Source organism: Arachis hypogaea, chromosome 6 (assembly GCF_003086295.3).
Source record: "Arachis hypogaea cultivar Tifrunner chromosome 6, arahy.Tifrunner.gnm2.J5K5, whole genome shotgun sequence".
NCBI lineage: Eukaryota > Viridiplantae > Streptophyta > Magnoliopsida > Fabales > Fabaceae > Arachis > Arachis hypogaea.
The window spans coordinates 91,235,773-91,254,404 of record NC_092041.1 but is presented as its reverse complement, the minus strand read 5'-3'; the positions used below and the strand labels follow the sequence as shown (position 1 = coordinate 91,254,404).

Here is an 18,632-nt window from a genome sequence, read left to right as displayed (position 1 = left end):
TTTCTCTTCTATGGTAAACCGTTGTTTTTGAAAAGAGGCATAAGACGGTTATAAATCGCTGGTACGGTTTATCTCCACATATCCTATTACAGTAATTCCCAAAAACCCTCTACTGAGAACCCTTTCGAGGATGATGTTCTCACCCCCCTACATTTTTTCCTTTTCAGGATATGGGCGCAGAAGTCACGAAGAGTTTATTTAATTGTTGTTGAAATGTTATATATTGTTTTAGATTATTATTTAATGTACCCTCGCCTTTGTCTTGAGATATTCTATAAGAGGGATAGGAATTGTTTTGGATAATGCTTGTAGTACTATTTACAAATATATATATATATATATATATATATATATATATATATATATATATATATATATATATATATATATATATATATATGGATGTACCCTTTATGAGTTTTGTAAGTTGTATGGTATCCATGGATGTTCGTTATCGAACAAAAGTAATTTTGGGAGCGGTATTGCGGTTTAAAGTTTTAAACAGGCTCTTATTTTAGTATTAAATAGTATAAGTGTCGTCGTAATATCCGAGTTATCAGAGTTGCGCAGCCGAAAGCGTGAGCTTTGGTAGTTAGGGTGTTACAAAATACAATATATCCAATTCATTTTATACCAATAAGAGCAAATTCGGGCTAAGAATGTGAAGAGCTAATTTTTTATTTAACAAAAAAAAAGCAAAAATCCAAATTAATATTAACAATAAGCAAAGAAAAAATATTGGGACAAAATATTGGTTAAAAGGTTCTGATATTTAGTTATTAATTTACAAAAATGCTATTCGTACACCAAAATTAAAATTAGTTACCAATATATTTATATATAAATATATATGTAGTTTAATTTATTTTTATTGTATATTTATATTTTAACATATATTTTATACTAATAGTTAATTTTGCTTATTGATTTGAGTGTACACTTAGCATAACCAATTTATTTATATTGCATATAGGATGACAAAAGTGTATTGAAGATTCTTGTAGGTAAATTTGTATAGAGACCGCAAATTAAATAACTTATGAAGAAGAAACAGTTAATTACATATAGATCCAATTTAAAATGAACCATGTACTCTTTCATAATAGTTTAATAAAAAAATTTGGATCACAAACCAATAAAATAATTCAAACTTTTGCGACTTTCATTACTCTAATAGAAATAAAGAAACATTTCATAATAGGAATTTGGAAATTTCATTTGACATTTAGATAAATATACACCCAAGAAAAGTAAAGAGAAAAAGTCAAATCGATTCCTAATTTTTTGGTCTACAAATATTTTAAGTTTTTGAAAATTTATAATTATATTTAAGTCTCTGACCTTTTTAAAATTTAGACACATCGATTTCTGTGTTTAATTTGTTTTATTTTAAAAATTTTTTCACGTGTGTATTCATATCAATTAGATAAGTACAACGAAAGTCACGTTTAATTTTTCTGTTGGGTCTAACAGACCTAAATGAATATGAGAGATCAATATGTCTAGATTTTAAAAAGTCAAGAACTTAAAGGTCTGCAGATCAAAAGATCAATAACTTATTTATCTTTTTATCAAAAATAAAAAAAGTAAATAAAATAATAGAACATATCCAAATTATTAAATAAAAAAATCTAAAAAAATTAACTTCACCAACTAAGAACATAAAAATCTGAAAAATTAAGATCAATTTATAGTCAATAATTAAGACAATAAAAAAAGTCATAACAACTCAAATAATAGTTATTCAATTATCACGTACCAAATAAAAAAAGAGACAAATACACACAAAAAAAAGTTTATATTATAGAGAATCAAAAACATCATTAAAAATAATAGAAAACACATAAAGTAATTATTATAGAAAATTATGATTTATGAATTTTGTATCATGAAATTTTTGTACATAAAATTAGAATTACCTGTTCATCCATCAATACCATTTCGATGGAGTGAATAGATTTGGGTTCTCTAAATTCGACCAAAGTTTGATCAGTCTAATATGATTTTAACATTCTGTTAGTGGTGCAATAATCTCCAAAAAATTTGCCTAGTGTTGTCTCTTGTGAATAAAGATTAAAAACAAATGTAAATTCTAGAAAGAAAATAATCGAGTAAGACACACACAAAAAGGCAATAGTATCATACCTCTTATACTATTTAAGAACTAAAAAGGAGTATATTTTCAAGTAAAGAATTTTAAAATTGGGTTACATCTAATTCACATATCCTCCATAACCCAAAAGAAAAAGAAATATGTATTGATGATTCACAAAGACAAAAAACAAAAATTAAATTAAAAATAAAATATACGTTCTTTATCGTAAATCTTTGCCAATCAAAACATATAAAATAAGAAAAATAAAAAAAATTAAGGTATGTGAAAAAAGAGCAAGAAGTGCAAAAAAAATCAATGGAAAAAAAGCTTAATCAACATGTGGAACAAGAAAAAGAAAATCTACTAAAAAAAGAGTGAGAAAAATAAAATTAATGAAAATTGGCCAAAAAAGAGTAAAAAAAAAAGGAAGAATGAGCTGAAAGGAAAAGTTAGTCGAGAAGAACTCCTCCAACAATGAAGGGACGCGATTGCATACTCCTTAAAAGTTTGGAGTACTAAAACTCCTGTTAAAAAGTTAAAAAAAAGTTAGCATTTATGATTATTTTATATTTTTATTTAAAATTTGTTTGGACTAGGATTAAAATTTTACATTAGATCCGTTAGACCTTAAAGGCCAGTTTGGACTTATTACACTTTTTGATTAATATTACCCATATTAGATTATTATAACATTTAAAAAAATTATTATAACATTATAATTAAAAAAAATAAAAAGTTTAAAAAATTAAAAAATCAAAACATATTTTTAGTATTAATTTTAAAAGACTAAAAAATACCCTTTAATATTAAAATTATTTAATTTTAATTTTAATTTTATTTAATTAAAAAGACAAAAATATTCTTTTAGTATTAATATTATTTAAATGTATTAAAATAAAAAGACCAAAATATCATTTATTTTGTGGAAGCATATTAAAAGGAAAAAAATTCTATGCCATTAATTATTTATAAATATTTATGAATTTAACTTTAATTTTAAAAATTTAAATTTATATGTATACTATATAACATAAAATAAATACTTCGTATAAAGAGAATGAATTTAATTATTGTTCTTCTTTCTAATTTTAAAAAATTAATTATATTAAGCATTTTGTATCTTAATTTTACTAATTTATACTTAATTCATTCTATTATACTCAAAATTTATTTTTATTATACTATACATACTAAAATATATTTATATTGTGATTTTTTTTATGTTCTGTATCTTTTTATTTAAACACCAATTCATAAAAATAAACATAAATATATAATAAAAAATTATTTATTTAAGTATTATAAAGAGAATATTATTCACAAAAATAAAAACTATTCTTAAAATTATTATTGAAATTTAAAGAAAAAATAAATATAATTTAAATAATTTATATACATAATTTAATTAAATAGATTTAACTCTCTAATATTTTTTAAAGAGGAGAAGATACAAGTTTGAGACAAAAATATTTTTTTAAAAAAAATCTAGAAATCACCACTAATTTTATTGAAAAAATAAAAAATTTTAAATTTCACAGAATATTTTTTTTAGAGTTTGGGACTCGATTTGAACTAATTATCTTATATATTAAAAAAATAAAAATATACAATTTATATAACTTTTACTTAACCTTGATCAAACTTTAACCATCATTTACATTTTTTTTATTCTTATTTTTCTTCGTTGCAAAATTTTTTTCCTTTTCTTATTTTTTTAGAAATTTAATTCTAATTCGATATTTAAATCAATGCAAAATGATATGATCGGTCCGGATTTAGTCACAAAAATATATTTACACCCTAACTTCATGAATTAAACATCAGAAGGAACAACTCTAGTTACAAATCTGATGATAATGTAACACTATTCTACTTTTTAATTTGTGATTACTTTTTTAAAATTATTTTTAAATTTAGTTTTAACTATAAAAATCTAAAATTAAATTTAACTAAGCCAGTGAGACGAAGTGGCTCTGAGACGGTGACGCGACAATAGAAATGATGAAGGAGATATAACGTTGAATGAGACACCGGCGACGGTGGTGAATGACCGTGATGGATTTGGTTAGAAGTGAGATTTGGAAAAGAGAGCTATCAGGTAAAATAAATATAAAGAATTTTTTAATTTAAAGCAGAAGAGGTAAAACAAATATAAAGAAAATAATAGAAATTTCAGCTACAGAGAACTAATTTAAAAATAAAAATATATGGAGTATTGATTCATTAAATAATTAAAAATTTTATACATTGTTAATTAACCAAACTATAAAAGAGTATTGTAAACATAATCGTATTAAAAATAATATGAGTATATTAATTTTTTAATTTATAATTAATAATTTTAAATAGTTATTTTATTAAATCGAATAAATATAATTAATCAAATAAATATAATAATATGAATACGTTTATTTTTATTAAATTAAATTAAGTTATTAATTAATTATATTTATTTAAACTTTAATTTAAAAATTTTATAATTTTAAATTTTAAATTATGTGAATAAAACTAAATTAAATAAAAATAAAAATATACCAGTACAATTTAGATCGTATTGTAATGAGTTTATAAAATTCTAAAATAAAATAAATCTTAAAAGATAAAAATAAAAAAATTGTTATGGGAAATAATAATTTTTTATTTTATTTCAGTAAAAAAATTAACACTAATAAAACATTAATTAAAAAAACGTTGCTTAATAAATAAAGATGGAAGATTAATATTTTATGATTATTTTATAATTTTTATTTAAAAGTATAATTTTAAGTTAGTGTTAATTTTTTAATATTAACCTTTTTAAAAAATATAATTTGTTGGTATTAATTATTTAACGATGTTATCAATATATAATAAAAGCTCTATTAATAGAATATTTGTTAAAATACTGTGCCAACACACATTACAATATTGATATTGTAAAGGAGTTTTAAAACTCTAAATATTAAGAGAGTACTGTAACATTCACCTCCAATGAAAAAACAATAAAAAAGAGAAGAAGCACTCAAAATTTCAATCCTGTAGTAGTGCTTTTGTTTTGGGCTTTTAAGGCCCTTCTTCATACAAAAAACTACAAAATTAGTGTAATTATTGCAGTCAATTATAATAATAAGAAATTTATTCTACATTAATTCATTTGATCCACATTATTATATATGATTTAGGAAAAAAATAAATCAACCTAATACATAAAAGTAGCAACCAAACTAAAACTATTTTAATATAAGACGTAATTTCATCAATTAATATTATTAGTCATTCTTAAAATTTTAACCATAAATATAAGGGATAAGTATTGTTTTGGTCCCTAACGTTGAGGATCAGAATAAAAATTGTCCCCAACATAATTTTAGATTTAAAATCATCCTTAACGTATTTTTTTGTATTAAAATCGTCCTTTTTAATAAAATTTTTAATTTTATTCCTAAAATACTTCTAAGTTAATAAAAAATTATAAAATTTTTAAAAAAAGAAAAGAACGCGTTTGGGGGGGGGACGATGCCGGCGAAGCTTGGAGCTGCCATCGCCGTCGCCGGAAGAAAGAAGAAAGGAGAGGGGATGCGACGGGAGAGAAGAGAAGAGGGGAAAGAGAGAGGGAGCGCCGGTGGAGAGGAGGACCGTCCATGCATGCTTCTGTCGCCGTGGAGTGCGTCGCCAGGAAGAGGAGCCCGACGCGAGGAAGGCGGCGCGTGAAGGAGAGAGAGGGGGATCCGAGGCTGAGCTGGTCCGCACACGCTCTGTCGCCGGTCCGCAGGTGATGGGTGGCCGAGGAGACAGAGGGATCCGAGGGTGGAGTGCGTCGCCGGTCCTCGCACGCTTCGTCGCCGTCGCTGGTGATGGGTGGCCAAGCGCCGGTGGTTCTGCATCTGCTTCTTCTTCTGCTTCGACTTCTCTATCTGCATCTTCTTCTTCTGCATCTGCTTCTGCTTGAGTTTCTATTTCTGATTCTATGACTACCTCTGCTTCTGATTTTGATTTGTTATTTTTTGATTTGGTTGTTGAATTTGGGTTGATTTGTTGAATTTCTGATTTCTGGATTTGTTGAATTTGTGTTGATTTTATTGATGTTGTTTTTCTTGGTGGTGGAGGTAAAGGTGCTGGTGGTGGTGGAGGGTATTTTTGTCCAAAAAAATTTAAACAGACGATTTTAATACGAAAAAACACGTTAAGAATGATTTTAAATCCAAAATTATGTTGGATACGGTTTTAATTCTGACCATCAATATTAGGAACCAAAACAATACTTATCCCTAAATATAACATATATCAAATTAATTAAATAACTAATTTAAATAACACAAACGTGTTTAAAACGAAATGGCACCAATGTAATCATTAGATTATCATAATTTTAGACTCGATAATCTATTGAAAGTACTGACAAAAAATTTGTCATAATTAACGTCAAACTGAAAAATTTTGTTAGTAAAAAATTTTCAGTGCTGTTTATACCGTTAATTACAGAATAACGATATAAATTTCAAGGTAACAAACGTTTTTTTATAGTGATGGGAGAAATATACAATTTAATTAACGTAAATTATGACAAATATGTGTTGACAATTTGATTAACCTAAATTATAGAACAAATAAAATAATTTCAATTAAGGTTAACAGAAATAATTAAAAATAAGATTAAAAAATTATTTTAATTAAATATTTGAATAAATTAAATTATCATTAAAATTAAAATGATAGCGACATTCTAGTTTAATATAAATTAGAATAATATAATTATACAATATTAAAGATAGATAAAATTAGACCAAATTCATTATTTCATTGTTTTATACAAGAGACAATGATTTTTTTTACTAAATTAATTTATATTTATTACATTTAATTAAAATAAATAACAAATGATTAGTCACCAAAAAAACAAATGATTTAATTTATTATGCACTTTATAAATTAATGAATCAAAATAAGTGATATAATATACAATTAGTTGATTAATATAAATTATAATAAATTGTATGATATTTAAATAATTAATAAAATAAATTAGAATTTATTGTAATAAATTATATTTAATAAATTAAAGAAATAAATTAAAAAATAATAAAATACTTTTAAAAATATATTAGGTGAGCACTATCATTAACTACAAAATCTAATTTTAATATAATAAAACATCTAAATAATTTAGTACTCAAAATGTGCTTTTAATGATCTTTTATGTACACTATTAAAATATGTCACATTACGTATTTTTGTTTTGTATATAGTATTTGTTTTATGTATTTCCATAAATAATAAGTTTATTTAATTTAATTTAAATAAAAAAAGCATGTCATATTCTATGTTAGCTTACGTTAAAACATCCGAAATAGCATACAAATGTATATATATAATAGCGAAGCGAACATAAAGGCACATCCCTTCGAGAACATCCGATAAAATTAGAATGATAGAGAGAAGATTAGCATGGCTCCTGCTCAAGGATGACATGCACAAATTGAGAAATGGTCTAAATTTTTTTTTTTGGTCGATGGATTCCATCTTTCTAGGTATGGTCTTCTTCCTACGGTATTTCTTGATGGCAGAGGCAACCATTTTCCATCGTTCCAAATTTCAATGACAATAGCCGAGTCGAAGCACTTCATCATGGTCGTTTTAACCATTTCTATCTGTTGTGACGACTTCACTCTCCATCTTCATTTCTTTTTTTTTCCTGTAGAAGCAAACATCCCCTTTTATTAATTTCTTGTTTTATTTTCTCATTCTTTTGTTTTTGGTTAATTTACTTATGTTTTTTGTGACATTTTTTTATGTTGGTTGAGGATTTTCAGATATCAAAATTTGCAAGAGATCTTCAGCCACACCTCCATTTGAGCACTTTTGAATATTACACTTTTTGCTCAAAAACTCAAGTCTTTAGTTCAGTTCAGTGAGTGAGTGAGCGAGCGAGTATGAAGGTGGTGGCGCTCGTTACCGGCGGCAAAGACAGTTGCTACGCCATGATGAAGTCCATTCACTATGGCCACCAGGTTCCCCTTTTTTATTTTTTAAAATTATTTCTCTTTCCTTAATTTTTGTTCTTAATTTTCTTTTATTTTTGCTTTTTGGTGTTGGAGGTAGATAGTTGCGTTGGCGATCTTGTGGGCTGATGATAAAGTCGACGAGTTCTATGGCTACGTGTACTATAACGATAGCTACATGTACTATACCGTAGGCTTTCTTCTTTCGCATTTTTTTTGGTTATTTGCATTTTAACTTAGTACTACTTTGAATATGGTATAGTAATAAAATTCCACATTTCAATTGTTAGGTCAGTGTTGTTTTAGTTTTGTTTCTCCATTCATGTTTGGAGATTGTTGTTTTAGGTTGGTCATCAGGTTATTGTTAGCTACGCGGAATGTATGGGGTTGCCGTTGTTTAGGAGGCAAATTCGAGGAGAGGCAAGGCAAGCTTTATTGACATAAATCTATTTTGTAGAACGTATGATTTTATTTTAGGCAAGTTCATAGGTTAGTTTCAGATAATTTTAAGGCAATTGGGATGTAACTAAAAGTCCTCATAACATGCTTTATGGATTATTTTATGCAAGTTGAAAAGGCGATTTGTTTACTTACAATTCATGTCTTAATTATTGTCATAAAAAGGCTTGATATGTATTTAGAAAGGTTGAGATGCATAATGTGTTTTATATATATAGAAAAAGAGATTCTTTCATATGAGAAGAAGGATAATACAAACTGAGGATACGGTTTCCCCTATACAAAATCAAAACAAAACAAAAGATTTATCTATAAAGCAAATCTTTTCAATTTCTCAACATGTCTAAGAGAGGAACTTCTGTATAAAGGTCATGAGTTCTGCACCAAGTTGATGCTAAATGTCTAATCCTATCACATAAAATATGTTTGTGAGAAATCGAATCTACATAGAGTCATTCAAGACATGCTTGTAACAAAAACTAAAATAGGACATTGGCATAATTTTAAAACTGAAATGGTTTATTAGTGTGTTTTATCCTCCGAAATATGCAACAACTCGGGTGTTACATATCTAGGGTACCCTTTCTTGTACTCAAACTTGTTCCTAACTCTAAATGCTTATTCCCAGATTGCATTCTCCAAAGCTTTAGAATATGAATTCATATAATTAATGTTCAGTTTTAACCTTCAAATAATATTTTCTCGATAGACATACTGTGGTTGGTTACATAACAACCGAGGGTGATGAAGTTGAAGATATGTTTATTTTACTTCGTGAGGTGAAAAGGCAGATGCCTGAAGTTACTGCAGTGTCTTCTGGGGTCATCGCAGAAGACTATCGGAGATTGTGGGTGGAAAGTGTTTGTTCAAGGTTAGGCCTTATTTCTCTGGCTTACTTGTAGAAACAAGATCAATCATTGCTCCTCCAAGAAATGGTAAATGGCAGCGTAATTGATAGCTAGTCTAGTCATGCATGCATGCAATTATGCATTGATTTTTTTGGTTCTTATCATTCAAATTTCATATAATACTAACTCAGTTCTGGTCCTGATCAGACTGCAAATGGAATTTTGGCTGTGATTGTAAAGGTATAATTTTTTTAACTTTCCTTGTAATGTCTCTTACTCTTTATGGTTTTTCTTCTTCATTATAAATGAGAGAGAATTCCTATGTTCTAATCATATGGTTGTTCTTATTCTAAATTGTCAACAATTGACAACATTCAACGATGTCATGATACTAATGTTAGTACTTTTATAAAATTGAGCATTGCCTTGGTGTTGAATGAATGATATGGCGCCATAGAAAAGAAAGTGTTACAAGTGATGACATTTACTTCTATACAGTAATTATTATGTTCAACTTGCTTTTGTATAAGGCAGTTTTTAATCTGGAATTTAATGCTTTTTTCTATTTTACAAGGTATGCGCCATGGGTTTGGTGCCTGGAAAGCACTTGGGTAAAGAAATAGCATCCTTAAATGTTTATTTGAACAAGTTACCATGGTATGTCAAAGTTATTTATTTTTTAATTTTTATTTATTTATTTTTATTATTTATTTTGTGTTATGTCTATGCAAATTCTTCCAAGTTTCTAGAATAACATCATGCCATGGTTTTAGTTCATCCTTTCTTGTATTACCTCTTGCAGGTTACATAGATTTAGTGTTTCTGGTGAAATGGGAGAATATGAAACGTTAACTCTTGATTGCCCCCTATTCATTGTAAGTTCATACTCTCTCTCTTATGGCTGTGTAATCTTTGAATTTGGAGCTGTTCCTTACATATTTGTTACCGTTCATAAAGTTGGTGTTATTGTTTTCAATTTTGTGATCACACTGAACTTGAGAATTCAATCTTGTAATTGCTACTCATTTTGCTTCAATTTTGATCCCTATTTGTATTTCTATTTTCTTCTTTCATCAAAATATTCCTTTAAAATTCCAGAATGCTCGAATTGTGCTCGATGAATATCAAATTGTGAGGGACATTGAACATCCCTTTCATCCTGTTGGAAAACTTGATTCTTTCAAATTTCATTTGGAAAAGAATGTAGATGTTCAATCTTTAACAACACCAGACAACATAAGTGAAACTTCAGTTCAGAAACTGGGAACTGTGTTTGAAGTGGAAGACACTTTAGAAAGATGTGAAGACACATTTAAGCCGTTGGATTGTAGTGCTGACCCAATTGATGACTTAGCACATAAATTTAACATCTCAAGAACAAATAACAAGATAACAATCTCCTTAAGTTGCTCGTTACAAGATTCATGCAATGGTGGTCTTCATTACTTTCCTGTTTATTTTTCAGATTATTTCATTGCCTCGTTATATTTGTGCATAGTTTCTTTCCTTGACGGAGCCGTATTTATTTTTCAAGAGCAGATTTGCGGGAAGATTTGAAGACTATTTTAGCAAAAATTGAATCACTATTAGCTGGCTTGGGTTTTGGATGGGAGACTGTTGTCTATATTCACCTTTACATAAATGACATGAGTAAGTTTTCAGAGACAAATGAGACATATGTGAAATTTATCACCCCGGAGAGGTGTCCATTTGGTGTCCCATCATGTAGCACAGTTGAAATGTCTCTAGTAGAGATGAATTTCAGCAAAGCATATATGGAAGTTCTTGTGTCAAATAATAAAGCTAAAAAGGTTTTGCATGTACAGAGTATTTCCTCTTAGGCATCTAGTTGCATTGGGCCATACAGTCAGGTAAATCCAACCTCATGTCATGATTTTCATTTCCTTTCTCATTGTGAAAATTGACTTGGTCACAACTGAAAGTGGTTTATTCTATGCAATATTGACAGTGAGACTATATGTAGAATGACTTTTTTTGTCAATATACTGGTATGGACCCACAAGTGCTTGGATCTTGATGACAAAGTTACTATACCACGGAAGCACCATTTCCATAGAGAAGAATTGTAGAATGCGAGTGATTTTTTTAAAAAATAATTTAGTGGATCCTTAATATTTCAATGGTAGCAACTGCACAAAGGTTTATTGACTATAGTCTCTACTTGGTTGAAACCAGATAATCATCTGCCTTTTGAACTTTATTTCTAAGTATCTATAATGTTTGGATGTCATGATTCAAGTCTTGGGAATTATTATAGATGATCTCATTAAAATATGAGAAAGTGTATTGAGTTATCTGATTGAATGATACAATTGTAGTGACTGTTCGTTTGGTTACCTCGAATTTTTCTTCATCATTTAATGTATGGTATTTGGTATATACTTTCACATTTCAAATGTTATATGGTGAAATGTCCTTTTATAATGTTAATGCTTTGGCTTTCAGGCAACCTTGCATGATAATATACTTTATATGGCTGGTCAGTTGGGACTCGACCCTCCGACAATGAATCTTTGCAGTGGAGGTGCTATCGCTGAACTGGAACTGGCTCTCAAAAACTGTGAAGCTGTGGCAAAATGCTTCAGAAACTGTGAAAATGTGGCAAAATGCTTTAATTGTTCAATATCCACAACAGTAATTATGTTTGTTGTTTACTGTTTGAAACGTGTCTCATCATCAGAGAGACATAATATGTAGGAGAAACTAGAAACAATCCTTAGGCAGATGAGGATCTTTTAGTTATAGAAACAAAACACCTGCAAAGCATTAGATCCCGTAGTCCTTTATGTCCTTGTTCCTGATCTACCTAAAAGGTACTATGGCCGTCCCATAAATTTATGCCTTTTTATAACTTTAGGAATTATAATTTCCTTTTCTCTGTTACGCTTCCTTATTGTGAGTTGTGGTATCTTTTCTCAGTGAATTGTTCTCAGCATAACTAATGATAAAGCTGCTCTGAGTTCTCAGCATACTAGCTGAGTTCTCTTTTTTACTTTATTTTATGTTGTTATTTTATATTACTGTTTGATATGGGGTAGGTTGGTTGTAAGGGGATGGTTTTTATTGAATGACTTGTACTTTTCTTGATGATAAATGTTGATATGATATTAATGCTAAGATTTGGTTGGCATATTTCCAGTGCATGTGTAGAAATAAAGCCTGTTCTTTATGTTGACGATGGCACGCAGATAGCAACTGAGACCATAACAGAAAGTTCTGGTTCCGAAGCACCCCACTACTGGGGTTTCAAGCAGAAAAATTGGCATGATTCTTGTATTCGGAAACTTGTGGTTCCAGGAATGATTTGTGCTGTTACATTATCTATTACCAGTGAAGATGCTGCAAAGATATGTTTCCATTCTGTGTCTACTGATTCTGTCAATGATGATCAATATCTTCAACATAAGTCGCTCATGAAGAAGTCATCAAGATTCTGCTTCTATCTTCTAGACAAAGTCATGACCGATAATGGTTTTGGCTGGGAAGATATAATGGTCAGTATGTGTTTAAGTATGACATGCCAGATGTTTTCATCTTAAATGCCCAACGCATTCTTTATTTAATGTATTGATGCAAGTAATTGATTTTCTCTATCTTGGGCAGAGTTTGAGGATCTATATCCCTGCAAGCCTTCAAATGTCGATAGATATACTGCTGCCTTTGTTCAACAAGGCTCTATTGGAACTTTCTGAAGCGAGCCAGAAGAAAGTTTTAAATGGCGAGGAGCCAATCTTCAACATAGTTCCTGTCATGGGTGCTGGTTGGTCTGCTTCATCCGTGTCCAATATAATAATAACTTGCGAATTACTCGCCCAGAAATCTGATGAAGATTTTGAAAAACACAACAGGGGGCAGTGGGGACCGCGTCCAGAAATATCATTAGAATCAACAAGCAATGATTAATTGATTATTCTAATTAGACAGTTGAACATTTTATTTAAGAAGTATTCAATGTTAAAACAAAGAATTTAATAAAAAGTAAGTACTTAGGATTAAAGAAAGTAGTATGATTAAACACGTTAAGGTTTTGGAGATATTTAGACTTAAAAAAAATACTTTTCATTATCTACCTTGATCATACAAAGATATATTCATGACAAACTATAATTAATCAAATTACAATCCATTGTTAATTTAATTTTTTTTTAACCTAAAACTATCAATTTCTTGATCAATTAAATTATGATAAGAGGTTAAGCATATTTTCTTATTCAAAGCTATACAATTCTTAATGATTAATCCTAGTTGATTTTATGTCACTTATCAAAATTAATTTTAAGAACTTAAAGAATTATGAGAAGTTTTAAACTCAATTTCAATAACCAACTTTTTCAATGTGATAACAGAATTTAAGTTAGATTAGAATTATTTTTCAATACATTCAAACCCTTGTGATGAAGAACAAAAACTTATTAAGAAAAACATCAATGCATTAATCAAAAGTATAAAAGCAATAACATTAGTTCATTAGAATTAACAGAGCTTCTAACCTTAATAGAGGAGATTAGTGACTCACAGTGCAAAACAAAAACAAGGATTCAAAATAATGCAGATAAGCGAAGCTGTCCACCAAGAAATTATTTGGACTTATTTATACTCCAAACTAACCCTACTTTTCAAATTTAAAACAAAATCAAAATAAAATCTTTCTTAATTAATCTTAACTAAAAATCATATTCTTTTTATTCATGACATTCAAAGCTTGATGTGTTTCTTCATTGAAATCATGGGCATAACTTGATCTTAGGCTCGAGTGAAGTGGTATGACACTTGGTGGAAGTGGAGTGGTATGTCACGACTCTTTTAGATAATTGGAAGTTGGCCAAAAATAAGGTTGCATGGATGTGTGCCTGGCATGTGTGGGCGTGGCACATGAGAGACTTGTTGCGCTTGGCGTGCATGAGGCATCGTGTGTGAGAATATGGCAAAAACTTGGTGAGGAGGAGCTGGCATGTGGAGGGCATGTGTGGGCGTGACACGCTTTCAAAGGGGGCCTCCTTGGGTGCTCTCTAGTTTTTGGCCTAGCGTGTGAGGTAGTGTGTAATGGCATGGAGAATGTGCAACACGTCTTCAATGGAGGCTAGGTGAGCATGTATGGGCACATGAGGTTGGTTACACTCCTTCGATGGAGGTTGTCCCTGGGAGGTGGTTTTGTCGCGGTGTGTGTGGGCATATGGGGAAGTGGCACACCTTCGAGCTTGTATGGTCCCTGGGAGTGTTTCGTTACTTGGTGTGTGCGTGTGAGGGTGTGGCATGCTATGCCTCTGTTTGTTTCCCTTCCTTTCTGTTCTTCCATTCTCTGCTTTTCTTTTTTTTCTATTTTGTTAATAATATTCAATAATCTCCTACAAAAACATAGAACGCAAAGCACTCAAAGTATATTGACTAAAACACAATAAATTTAGAGAGAAATTACTAACTTCATTAAGATAATTAATTAAAAAAACTACTAAAAGATGCTCATAAATTAAAATCTTGAGCATAAATTTTTGGATAAATTTTAGGTCGAAGGGTTAGTTATATTTATATTGTCATTTTATATAAGAAATGGACGTGGAAAGATTATTGTTTTATTGGAATTCCTTAGTAAGTTGGATGGAATAAGCTTTAAAGAAATTTAGGTTCAAATGGGACTGATTAAATTTCGTTGATTTTTCCCAATATAATACAATTTTGGAGGTTTTCTTGCTTTTGGTTTTGGCAAAACATATGTATATCAACTATTTTACTGTTGTAATTCTAGCCGGCTTAATCTTCGTGGGCCGAGACTAGTAGATATTTATATATACTTATTATATATGTCTCTTTACTCTCATTCTTCCTTTAAAGCTTTTATTTATCTACTTTTTTCGATGCGCTTATGCATGTTATTGAGTGTGAACAATTGACGAATTGGTTTTCATCCGAAGATTAAATCCTCTTACAGGCTTCTAGCTTAATATTTCTTTTATACATAACTATTAATATATTAGCTTTGTGTCGTAGCACTAAACCCTCATTGATATATGACTTAAGCATAAGTCATTGAAGGGTAGGATGTTACATTATGATAACAGAGCAGTTCTTCCTAGTGAGCCTGAGGGATGGACTACCTATGCTTTTGAGCATATTCTGAGTCATGTTTTGTGCTATTTAAGATATCTGATTGATAAACATAGCGATGTGAGGAAATTCATTGAGACCCTCGCGAACCCGACGCAAAGGCTCGGAGGACCTCCTCCAGGAGCCTCGTGGTTGTCCGGTGTCACCTGTTACCACCCACGAGGAAACTAGCGTGGTTAGAATTTTGGAATTGTAGAATTGAGCCACATGGATAGGTTTTTGTAACACTGGCACAGTTTCTATAACCACAACACAGAGGTCCTGTAACAAGCGCAAAATTTCTGTAACCAAATAGCAATGTGAGAAAACTCGTCGAGTCCCTCGCGAACTTGACTTAAAGGCTCAGAGGACCTCCTACGGGAGCCTCGTGGTTGTTCGACGTCACCCGGTACCACCTGCAAGAGAACTAGTGCAATTGGAGTGTTTGGAATTGAGGGATTGAACCCCCTGGATAGGTTCTTGTAACGCTGGCACAGTTTCTGTAATAGCAAGACAGAGGTCCTGTAACAAGCGTAGAATTTCTATAACTAAATAACGATCTGAGAAACTTTTCGAGTCCCTCGCAAACCCGACGCAAAAGCTCAGAGGGCCTCCTCTAGGAGCCCCATGGTTGTCCGACGTTACCCGTTACTCCCGCGAGGGAACCAGTGTGGTTGGAGTGTTGGAAATTGTAGGATTGAGCCCCATGGATGGGTTCTTGTAATGCCGGCACAATTCTCGTAACCACAAGACAGATGTTCTGTAACAAGCGTAGAATTTTTGTAACCAAATTGCGATGTGAGAAAATCCATCGAGTGCCTTGCGAACCCGGCGCAAAGGCTCGGATGACCTCCTCTAGGAGCCCCGTGGTTGTTCGGCGTCACTCGTTGCCACCCTCGAGGGAACCAGTGCGGTTAGAGTGTTTGGAATTGTGGGATTGAGCCCCCTAGATAGGTTCTTCAGTTTTTGTAACACTGTTACAGTTTCTATAACTGCAAGACAAAGGTCCTGTAACAAGCACAGAATTTCTGTAACCAAATAGCAATGTGAGAAAATTTATCGAGTCCCTCGTGAACCCGAGCAAAGGCCTGAAGGACCACCTCCGGGGGCCCCGTGGTTGTCTGACGTGACCCATTACCACCTGCGAGGGAAGCATTGCGCTTGTAGTGTTAGTAATTATGGGATTGAGCCGCCTGGATGAGTTCTTATAATGCCAGCACAGTTATCGTAACCGCAAGACAGAAGTCCTGTAACAAGTGCAAAATTTTTGTAACCAAATAGTGATGTGAGAAAATTCGTCGAGTCCTTTGTGAACCCAATGCAAAGGCTTGGGGGACCTCCTCTGGGAGCCCCGTGGTTGTCCGGCGTCACCCATTATCACTCGCGACAGAACCAGTGCAGTTGAAGTGTTTGGAGTTGTGGGATTGAGCCCCCTGGATAGATTCTTGTAGCACTAGCACATTTTCTATAACGACAAGACAAAGGTCCTATGACAAGCACATAATTTCTGTAACCAAATAGCAATGTGAGAAAATTCATCGAGTCCCTTGCGAACTTGATGCAAAGGCTCATAAGACCTCCTTTAGGAACCTCGTGATTGCCTGGCGTCACCCGTTACCACTTGCGGGGGAATCAGTGCAGTTGGAGTGTTTGGGATTGTTGGAATGAGTCCCCTTGATAGGTTCTTGTAACGTCGGCACACTTTCTGTAACCAAATTGAGATGTGAAGAAATTTGTCGAGTCCTTCGCAACCTGACGCAAAGGCTCGAAGGACTTCCTGTGTGATCCCTGTGATCGTCTTGCGTCACCCGTTACCACTTGCAAGGGAACCAGTGCGGTTGGAGTGTTTGGAATTATGGGATTGAGCCCCCTGGATAAGTTCTTGTAGCGCCGGCACAATTTTTGTTACTACAAGACAAAGGTCCTGTAACAAGCGCAGAATTTCTGTAACCAAATAGTAATGTGAGGAAATTCATCGAGTCCCTCACAAACCCGATGCAAAGGCACACGGGACCTCCACTAGGAGCCATGTGGTTGTCCGGCGACACCCGTTACCACCCGCGAGGGAACCAGTGCGGTTGAAGTGTTTGGAATTGAAGGATTGAACCCCCTGGATAAGTTCTTGTAATGCCAGCACAGTTGTCATAACTGCAAGACAGAGGTGTTGTAACAAGTGCAGAATTTTTGTAACCAAATAACGATGTAAAAATATTCGTCGAGTCCTTTACAAACCCGACACAGGCTCAGAGGACCTTCTCCAGGAGTCCTATGGTTGTTTGGCATCACCCGTTCTCGCGAACAAACTAGTGCAGTTGGAGTGTTTTGAAATTTCGTTGTGTCACCGCGATTTTGTGGTGGCGTTGCGATTCATTGCGGTATTGAGAAGGATAAACAGTGCATGTAGCTGGAAATTTTGTCAAAAAAAAGGATGATATATTTTTTGAGGACAAATCAAACTGATGGAATTTAAAATTTTGAGAGAGGGGAGAATGAGTTTTAAGAGAAATGAGCGGAGAGACAGGTGAAAGAGATTCGATATAAATCGCGTGTAAAAATAAAAAATACAACAAAAATAATTTAGTAAAACTACTTTTACCATTTGACCGTTACCAACTATGTATTCCGTTGGTGAAATAACAGAGCTCTAAAAACTAAAAGCAAAAGAGACCTAAATTCAATAGATGTAGCAGGACGAAAAACGTAAAATAGCGAATGCGAATTATAATGACACCCATTCACCTATTCACCCCATTCTCCTATCAAATTTGGATTACACCGCCACGCGCTACCCTCTTCCGTAACCAAATTAAAAAGGGTCCATCTACTGTACAGATGTACTTTTGTACAGATTTATAGATTTTTGTCTTTTATTGATTTAAAAGCATGTCACTAAAAGTGTTACTTAAAGAGAAAGTGTTACCCTTAATCGTTAACTTGGCTCTGATACCAATTTTTAGATGTAATTTCTTTTTCAAAATTTCTATTTTCAAAATTTCTATTAACTCTTTTGCTTCGAATAAGTTTATAATTTGTATAGATTTTGTTGGTGGTATTTTATAGTTTACAATTTCATAAAAAGTATTGACCATTTCTACTATTACTAATTCTGATTTCATTTTTATAGTTTTTCAATCTTGTTTTAGTTTATAA

At 31.6% G+C, this 18,632-nt stretch overlaps 1 non-coding gene and 1 pseudogene across 1 annotated transcript; both read left to right on the top strand.

Moving 5' to 3' along the window:
• Nucleotides 1-7,469: 7,469 nt before the first annotated feature.
• LOC112699571 (U6 spliceosomal RNA) lies at nucleotides 7,470-7,572 on the top strand. The gene has a single exon (XR_003152518.1). It is a non-coding gene; the product is annotated as a U6 spliceosomal RNA (small nuclear RNA).
• A 181-nt stretch (nucleotides 7,573-7,753) lies between these two features.
• Nucleotides 7,754-13,304, top strand: LOC112805722 (diphthine--ammonia ligase-like; annotated as a pseudogene).
• Nucleotides 13,305-18,632: the final 5,328 nt, after the last annotated feature.